Here is a 10,111-nt window from a genome sequence, read left to right on the forward strand (position 1 = left end):
TTGACTACATTTATTTCAGAAGCATTTTGGCTGTAGAGCAGTGTAATAAATATGAGGCCTTGCTGTTACAGTAAAAAACACCATTGGAACAGAAAAGGTTAAAGGTGTTGTTATAAGTGGTGAGAAATGTAATTGGGGATCTAGTGGTAATTATAGCTAACCTGCTGCTGAAGGCACAACAGTGGGGTTTTTATAAGGCCCTGGATACCTGTCGGGATAGACTTCTTTAGTTGTGAGAAGCCAAGAAGAAATGAACTCTGAGCATGCAAGTCCCGAGAGGGTGCTCCTAGGAGGGTAAAGCCTTCTGAAGGGGATAGGTGGGAGGACTACAAGCCACAACATTTATAGACACATCCCTGAATGATGAGGGAAACTGCTGGAAGATAACCAGCTCTACACCTTCAGCCGTCACCTTCAGCCCCCAACTAAAACCTGTCCAGTGCATCATCAAGGATCTACAACCTATCCTGAAGGACGATCCCTCACTCTCACAGATCTTGGGAGACAGGCCAGTCCTCGCTTACAGACAGCCCCCCCAACCTGAAGCAAATACTCACCAGCAACCACACACCACACAACAAAAACACTAACCCAGGAACCTATCCTTGCAACAAAGCCTGTTGCCAACTCTGTCCACATATCTATTCAAGGGACACCATCATAGGACCTAATCACATCAGCCACACCATCAGAGGCACGTTCACCTGCACATCTACCAATGTGATATATGCCATCATGTGCCAGCAATGCCCCTCTGCCATGTACATTGGCCAAACCGGACAGTCTCTATGCAAAAGAATAAATTGACACAAATCAGACATCAAGAATTATAACATTCAAAAACCAGTCGGAGAACACTTCAACCTCCCTGGTCACCCAATTACAGACCTAAAAGTTGCAATTATTCAACAAAAAAACTTCAAAAACAGACTTCAACGAGAAACTGCAGAACTGGAATTAATTTGCAAATTGGACACCATTAAAATAGGCTTGAATAAAGACTGGGAGTGGATGGGTCATTACACAAAGTAAAAATTATTTCCCCATGCTAATTTTTCCCCTACTGTTACTCACACCTTCTTGTCAACTGTTTGAAATGGGCCATCCTGATTATCACTACAAAAGTTTTTTTTCTCCTGCTGATAATAGCCCACCTTAATTGACTAGTCTCTTTAGAGTTGGTATGGCAACACCCATTTTTTCATGTACTCTGTGTATTTATATCTTCCTGCTGTATTTTCCACTGCATGCATCCGATGAAGTGGGTTTTAGCCCACGAAAGCTTATGCTCAAATAAATTTGTTAGTCTCTACGGTGCCACAAGTACTTCTCGTTCTTTTTGTTGATACAGACTAACACGGCTACCACTCTGAAACCAGCTCTACACAGGATTTTAGTGGCAGCAACCACTAGAAACACACAACACTGCAGGCCTGATCCCTTACTCAAACTAAACCCCCGATGAAGTTTTGCATGAGCATGGAGCATAGTTTGGAGCCCTGCCTGTGCATTGCTGATATCGTCCTTTGAATGAATATTCAGTTTTGTGCTGAAGTGCAGCCGCGATACAAGTGTTTAACAGTGGACCTGGCAACGTGAAGCATACAACATGCCAGTGAAGTTAAGAAGAAACTGCGTGAAAGGTGGCTATACTGCAAAGGGATGTGTTGCTGTGTGTTTTCTCTGCAGCGTGCTGATAATGAGCAGGCAGCTATCCCTCCTCCCCCCTATGTCCTGCCATCCAGAGAAGAGGATAAGAAAAAAAACAAAGGAAGAAGGGGAAAGGTTATGTGGTCAGAGTGGGTGGGGTAAGACCACCACCCATCATGTCTTATCGTCCCTCACACAGACATAAACTCCGTTCTAGAAGGGCGTGCAAAATGGTATTCAGAGTGATAGCAACGGAACCAACTGAGAAACAACTCACCAAAGGGAATTGCAAAGGAAAATATACTTGACCATTGGTCTCTTTTTTGCCTGAATCCTTTAGAATGGTCTTTTTGCAGCCCACAGTCCTGCACAGTGAACATGGGCAGTCCCTTGAAACACCCAAGTTAGGCAAATCCTCTCTGAGGAACACTTTTGCCTGTCAGCTGCAGGAAATGCCCCCTCCCGTCCCCTGTGCACAGTGGAGAATGACTCAGTAAGTGTCAGCCCATGGTTAAAAAGGAAGTGTACAGAATGTACTAAGCACTGAAAAACTCATGTGGGTGAGTAGGTGGGTGAGAAGCAAATCGGGTGTGAAAGGGCACCTAACCATATTCTACAAGCCTAGGTTTGGTTTGGGGTTTTTTTAGTCTTAAAGATGTTTCTTATTTACAGAGAGTGGTAAGTGTGCAACGCCCTTTACAAAACCAGAAAGAGACACTGGGAGACATTCATCCCTGGAGTAACTCCATTGACTTCAAAGGAGTTGTGCCAGCAATTCCTTTGGGTCAAGCTCCCTGCCGCAAGAGCTAGCCATCTGAAGACTTGATCCTGCAAATTGCTGAACACTCTCAACGCCCACAGATTTCAACAGGAGCTGAGGGGGCTCGGCAGTTTGCAGAAGACACTTGGCACTCAGTAGGTTTGGGCTCAAGCTCAGCCAGAAACTGGACAATGGTTCAGGTCCAGGAAGGTATGGAGACAAAGGAGTGGGTATTAAAAGGTTCGTGGCACACTGAAAGTGTCAGTGTGCTGAGAATAGAGGCAGCATGAAAGAAAACGTGGAACCAAGAGTGGGAGCAGTCAAAGAAAGCTGTTGGGCGCAGAGGAGCGTAAGAAACGAGATGCAGTACAGACTAAAATGATGGAAAAAATTAGTTGGTGTAGAGTGAAAGGAAACCACATCAGTTACTGTAGTGGAAATATTCAAGGGCATCCATTTGAATAATGAACCATGTTTATACTAACAATAAATGGCAGGAATTTACAATCCAAATCATGAATAAATGCAGTACTCAGTTTGTCTCTCCTCAACAGAGATGTACATAAAACTGAAAGGTAGAGAAAAAGCACCGTAAAGAGGAGCTCCTATTTACCCTTTCATAACACTAGAACAAGGAAACATTCAGTGACATTGAAAGGCAACACATTTAAAACCAGTACAAGGGAATTACTTTACACAAGGCACAATTAACCCATAGAATTCACTGCCATGGGATATGATGGAGGCTTGGCACTTACATTCTAACCATGATCAGACATCTATACAGATAATGAAAACAATACAGAGATACGTCAATCAGATATGGAAAAAAAACTGTTTTTAAAAGGAATAATGTTTTTAAACCCTGATGCTTCAGGTCATAAGCCAATCACTAACTTCTGTGAGTTAGAAAGAAACTTTCTTTGGGGGAAGATTATTCCATAATTGTTCACTAGGGAGTTTTCCTGCAGCTTACTTTGAAGCATCTGGTTCTGGCTGCTGATGGAGACAATACTGACCTAGATGGACCGTGGATCTGATCTGGTCTGGCTGGCAATTCCTATTTTGTCTTCAGTATGGATCTCTATTCCACACTCTTTCTGTGCAGGCTGTTACTTATTGAATTCAGTAGGAGTTCTGGAAACAGATTAACTGTGGAACATATACTGAATATCACAATGAGGGTAAGAGACAGCCCGGTGGATTGATGAGGAAAATGTTGTCCACATTTTGAAATCCTTAATTATAATGGAATTTGTCAGGTCTGTTTCTATTCAAAGAATGATACATTCGGTACCTGAACTTTATATGAATGTTACCATTTTTAAAAGCCAAGTATTCTGTTCACCACAGCAAACATCACACTTGCAAAAAGGTTTCAGAGTGGTAGCCGTGTTAGTCTGTATCAGCAAAAAGAAACGAGGAGTACTTGTGGCACCTTAGAGACTAACAAATTTATTTGAGCATAAGATTTCGTGGGCTAAAACCCACTTCATCGGATGCATGCAGTGGAAAATACAGTAGGAAGATATATATACACAGAGAACATGAAAAAATGGGTGTTGCCATACCAACTGTAACAAGAGTAATTAATTAAGGTGAGCTATTAGATGAGCTATTTTCAGCAGGAGAAAAAAAACTTTTGTAGTGATAATCAGGATGGCCCATTTCCAATAGTTGACAAGAAGGTGTGAGTAACAGTGTGTGTGGGGGGGGTGGGGGGGAATAGCATGGGGAAACAGTTTTTACTTTGTATAATGACCAATCCACTCCCAGTCTGTATTTTCCACTGCATGCATCCGATGAAGTGGGTTTTAGCCCACGAAAGCTTATGCTCAAATAAATTTGTTAGTCTCTAAGGTGCCACAAGTACTTGCAAAAAGGTTAGTTTCGAGAAAAATAAAGATATATATCCTTTTATTTCCAGTCACATTCATGGTATATCCCTCCCATTTTATCCTCATCTCTTTCCCGAAAACTCCCTCTCCTGGAACTCCAACAGATTGTCCCCATGGCTTCAGGCATTCGAAAGGTTATAGTGAAAATTATTGATGTTTCATTACCAAAAAATACTGTGTAGAACCTGCAGATATACAAGGTGGCCTGCAACACACCAGCTTGTACTGCTGCCCTGTCAGATCTCATAAACTAAAAAAGATTAGTATTTGATGGGAGACATATACAGCAAATCATGGTGGTGGGCCTCTTCTCATTGATTCAATGCCAGATGTGTCTGGATAAGAAACAAAACTGATCCCCTGACCACCTGTGGGTTTAAAGATCCTATGGCACTTTTTCCAAGAGTAGACATATTAAAGCCTCTGCCCTGGCCAAATTCCAATTTGATTAATTACATTCTGCCTCCTTGAATTCCCTTTGTTTCAGCTGGATAAGGTATTTTTCACTTCCTGTCCTATCATGCAGTGTACTGTGGACCCAACACTGCTGTGGATGAAATGATCCCTGTGAATAGTTTGAATACCAGTGTGAGTTTCTAAAGACTTTGGGATCCTTCAGGATGAAAGATGCTCTGTAAGAAGTAAGATGATTAAGATATAATATAAATAACAACAAGCAGTAGTAGCCTTGCTTTAAATCTTCTCATTCTGTGCAATACACTTGATGAAGGTACTGATAAAAGCCCACTGCCCACGTATGCCTTCTAGTAGATAGAAGATAGGAGAAAATCAGTGCAAAAAATGGAGGGGAGACAACTAAAAAAAGTAGCACTGGATTTTGCAGCACAGATTATCCACATGATGCATGGCTCAGAAGATAAGACTAAAGCAAAAATCATATATTTGTGACTCACAGCAACAAAAGTTTCAATCAGCTCTTGCTCCCTCTGGCCTGAGCTTGCTTTCACTTCAATGAAGCAGGATCAAACTTTAATATGGGCCTGGTTCTGTGAGGATAACCTCATCACAATCCATTGAAGTCAGTGGGCACTGAAGCACTTGTTACCATGCTGATTCGGAATGTATATTTGCAAATGACAACAAAATTTAAGAGGACAGGACTCTGAACTGAGTACATTGTCTTTGCTGTCACTGTTCTGCCAAGAGACTTTGTGAGAATTGTTTTCACATTGTCATAGATAGAGCCCTGCACGGATACAAAATGTTTATCCTCATCCGATCCATGAATCATAAACATGGTCTAAACATGATATAAAGTGGATTTACACAGGGCTCTAGATATAAAATTTGGATCCTCATCGATCCACAATCCGCAAACATGGTCCATGGATATCGCAGACGCGGATATCTGCAGCTATAAAGCATCGGATATCTGCAGATCTGCAGAGCTCTAATCATAGGATACTACGTACTCAATCCAAGATGCTTGCCAAGAAGTTTTCCTTTGTGCAAATAATACTTATTTGACATGATTTTCAGAGATGCTGAGCATCCACAATTCATGCTGAAGTCTACAGGAGGGACAGGTGTTCAGGACATCTGGTAATCAGGCCAATGATATGTAATTTTTAAGGACTTGTCCAAAGCCCATTAAAGTCAATGAAAAGACTCCCACTGACTTCTGAGCCTTGAATCAGGTCTCAAATGCATTCATTTCTATGCATTAGCAAGCAGACCATATTAATCAAGAGGTTCCCATGTGAAGGAGGCAGGAGGAGGGGAAGGAGTTAACATGTTCCATGCTCATTTTCCATTCAGACAGAAGGTATTTACATATCTGGTATCAGATACTGATAACCTTATTCATGGTGAATGAGAAATCAATGGGACCACTCGTGCAGTAAAGTGCTATTTAATGTGAGTGAGGAGAGTGAATCTGGCCTTTAGGATTTTGTTAGGCTGTTCCCCCAACACAGTTCCCTATGTACATAAAATGTATTGGCAACCAAATCTCATCAGAATGATCTATCCAAGAGAGAAGTTATTGGGCTTGAGCCTTCAAATCCTTAATCATGAGATGCAGACAAGCAGCTGCAGTCTAGTGGAATGCACATGGGACTGAGAGTCAAAAGACCCAGGTAAAATCCTGGCTCTGTTGAAGTCATTGGGAGCTTTGCCAGGTATTTCAGTAGGGCCAGAATTCTACCACAGGTTCTAGTCCTGACTGAGGTGCTGTTTGACCTTGGGAACATCAGTTACCCTCTCTGTAAAATAGGGAGGATAATAATGCTGACCCACCTTTGCACATGCTATGTAAAGGGAAAGTAAAATTGTATTAAATCAATGGGTTATGGACCTGCTTGCATAATCAAGAGTTTGTAGGATCAAGCCTCATTCTTTTTTACCAAAATGACCGATTGATTAGGTTTCACACAGACTACCTTGAATGTGAAGAAGCCTCCTTACAAGCCAGGACAGGAGATGTGTCAACAGCAGGGCCTCCTCTCCCCATGTCCACCTACAAAAGTGGGAAAGTGAAGTAGTGTCCTTCCAGTGGTCATTTCCACTCTCCTCAGCCATGCTTTGTTTCTTTTCTGGCACACTCTTTTGGCTCTGAGTATATCTCATCCTCTTATACCAGGTAACCAAAGCTGCATGCATTTTTACTACATCAGAAATTCAAAATGATAAAGTATTACATTTTCTAAAGGATCCTTCTAAGGGTTTCTTGTTAACAAAGCAGTGATGCCACCTGGAGGCCACCATACAAATTCATATAAAAGAGTAGGAGACAGCTAGTGAACGTGCAAGCAATATTTCTCCCAAAGTTCTTTACTTGTTTTATTAATGAGCTACCATCAGCTTCTTAGATGAAGCTGGCTTCTGAAACTGTACTTCAAAGGGGAAGGACAATGTGAAGCACACAGCAGTAGTGGCATAAAACAACTTACTTACATTTTCTTATTCTGGTCATTCCTTTACACCAGGTCTTGCTGCAATCTTGGGTCACCTTCACCCAAAACTCTGAGCTAATATGACAAAAATAACCAAGGAAGTAAATGTGTTAAGCTACTAGTGCTGAGTCTGCAAGACAGTCTTACTCTTTTATGCACAGAATACCAGGTACAAGATTAGAGTGATCATAAATGTTTTCGTAGTAGCAAAACAATAGCAGCCTCTTTCAAGGAATGTATTTAAATGGTTCCTTTCTTAACAGTCACACTATTAGTCATCATATTTGCAGCTATTAATGCCTTTGTTTTAAAAATATGTTTGCTTGTTGAAAACAATCAGAAAAGAATTTAAAAAATAGGTTTACAAAATCAAGAGCCAATTTAAACTGAAGGCAGTATTGCTACTTAATGACATTGTCCTTGCTCCCCTATGTCCTTTTCTAATGAATTCAGCAGGAATGCTCCCATTACTTTTCATTGCACTGAAATTTAGGGATCTGTCATCTGTTTTCAGCTGGTCTGTTTAGCAGGATACTTGGCAGGGTTGCAAGAGTATCTTTACTGAGATCAACAGGTACCTTTCTAGACAGATGTTTGGGACAGAAATTTAATTATATTCTAGCTCTCCTCCCAAATGAGATTTTGACTGATGGGTCCAACAACTTTCCTTGTATGGGTGCAGCATTATTTTTATAAATAATCTAATACCACATTTGAAAAATGATGATATATACACCTCTACCCCGATATAACGCGACCCGATTTAACACGAATTCGGATATAACGCGGTAAAGCAATGCTCCAGGAGGTAGGGGGCGCTGTACACTCTGGCGGATCAAAGCAAGTTCGATATAACACAGTTTCACCTATAATGTGGTAAGATTTTTTGGCTCCTGAGGACAGCATTATATCGGGGTAGAGGTGTATCAGCACAAATTGCTACTCCAACCTTCTTGCAAAGGAACCGTGGCTTCTATTATTCAAATATGATTCACAAAGCATTCTTCTGCTATCCCTTCTCTTGTGCCTACCGTGATCATTTATGGAGGAAAAAATGCCAACCAAATATAGGTCTAGACTCTAGAGTCATAGAATAAAGAATTCAGAAAATGACACATTTGTAGACTTAGGGATATAGAGAATGAGACCTGCTATGGAAAATGACACAATCCCAGGATAGAAATACATACTTCATAGACAGGGATCACACAGGCTAACATTTGTGGGGTTATACTGTCAGTATCTTTTAAAAAGTTGCTTCAGTGCTGTGATGAAAGGGAATAGTGATAATCATAATAATACCTAACTCTTATGTAACACTTTTCATCAGCAAATCTCAAGGCGCTTTACAAAGGTGGTGAGTATCAAAGATGACTAGAATGACAGGCCTCAGTAGGTTCAATGTTGCCCGAAGGTGTCTATGAAGGGACTGAGTTCCCTATCTGCTCTCAGTACAGTACATACACAGGGTTAGTGTTCAAAGCTAAACCCATATCCAGGATTTTCCTTTATTCTTAACTTAAGAACAACAAACATAAGTTTTAGCCTGATTTAGTTGTTCCTAAGACTTTTCCCTGCAAAGTATTTTGTCTCAACCTGTAGCCATTCTTTTGACTTCAAGACTCTTCATATTTTGTCCTCTTGAGTAGGAGCTAATGAGGCCACCTGGTATGGCTGCAAGAAGTATCAGAAGAATAGCAGGTGGGTATGTGGGGTATTTCACTTCAGCAGGTATTTCCCACCTGCTGAAGTGAAAAAACAGACTGACAGAGCCAGACGAGTACCCAGAAGTCACCTCCTACAAGACAGGCCCAACAAAGAAAATAACAGAACACCACTAGCTGTCACCTTCAGCCCCCAACTAAAACCTCTCCAGCGCATCATCAGAGATCTACAACCTATCCTGAAAGATGATCCTTTACTCTCACAGATCTTGGGAGACAGACCTATCCTCGCTTACAGACAACCCCCCAACCTAAAGCAAATACTCACCAGCAACCACACATCACTGAACAAAAACACTGACCCAGGAACCTATCCTTGTAACAAAGCCCGATGCCAACTCTGTCCACATATCTATTCAAGTGACATCATCATAGGGCCTAATCACATCAGCCATACCATCAGGGGCTCGTTCACCTGCACATCTACCAATGTGATATATGCCATCATGTGCCAGCAATGCCCCTCTGCCATGTACATTGGCCAAACCGGACAGTCTCTACGCAAAAGAATTAATGGACACAAATCTGACATCAGGAATCATAATACTCAAAAACCAGTGGGAGAACACTTTAACCTGTCTGGCCATTCTATGACAGACCTGCGGGTGGCTATCTTAAAACAGAAAAACTTCAAAAACAGACTCCAACGAGAGACTGCTGAGCTGGAATTGATATGCAAACTAGACACAATCAACTCAGGTTTAAATAAGGACTGGGAATGGCTGAGCCATTACAAACATTGAATCTATCTCCCCTTGTAAGTATTCTCACACTAGCTTCTTATCAAACCGTCTGTACTGAGTTATCTTGATTATCACTTCAAAAGTTTTTTTTCCTCTTACTTAATTGGCCTCTCAGAGTTGGTAAGACAACTCCCACCTGTTCATGCTCTCTGTATGTGTGTATATATATCTCCTCAATATGTTTCACTCTATATGCATCCGAAGAAGTGGGCTGTAGCCCACAAAAGCTTATGCTCTAATAAATTTGTTAGTCCCTAAGGTGCCACAAGTACTCCTGTTCTTTTTTCAGGGAAGTCTATTGATTCAATGGAGTGGCACTCACTTATATCAGCAGTGAATTTGGCCCTTGCTTTTTGTGTTTCAAGCCATCCCCAGTCCTGTTTCCCAGAGGCTGAAGATGCCTTGTAGTACAGAGCCTATG

Source organism: Terrapene carolina, unplaced genomic scaffold (genome assembly GCF_002925995.2).
Source record: "Terrapene carolina triunguis isolate 2854851 unplaced genomic scaffold, T_m_triunguis-2.0 Scaffold96, whole genome shotgun sequence".
In the NCBI taxonomy this organism is placed as follows: Eukaryota; Metazoa; Chordata; order Testudines; family Emydidae; genus Terrapene; species Terrapene triunguis.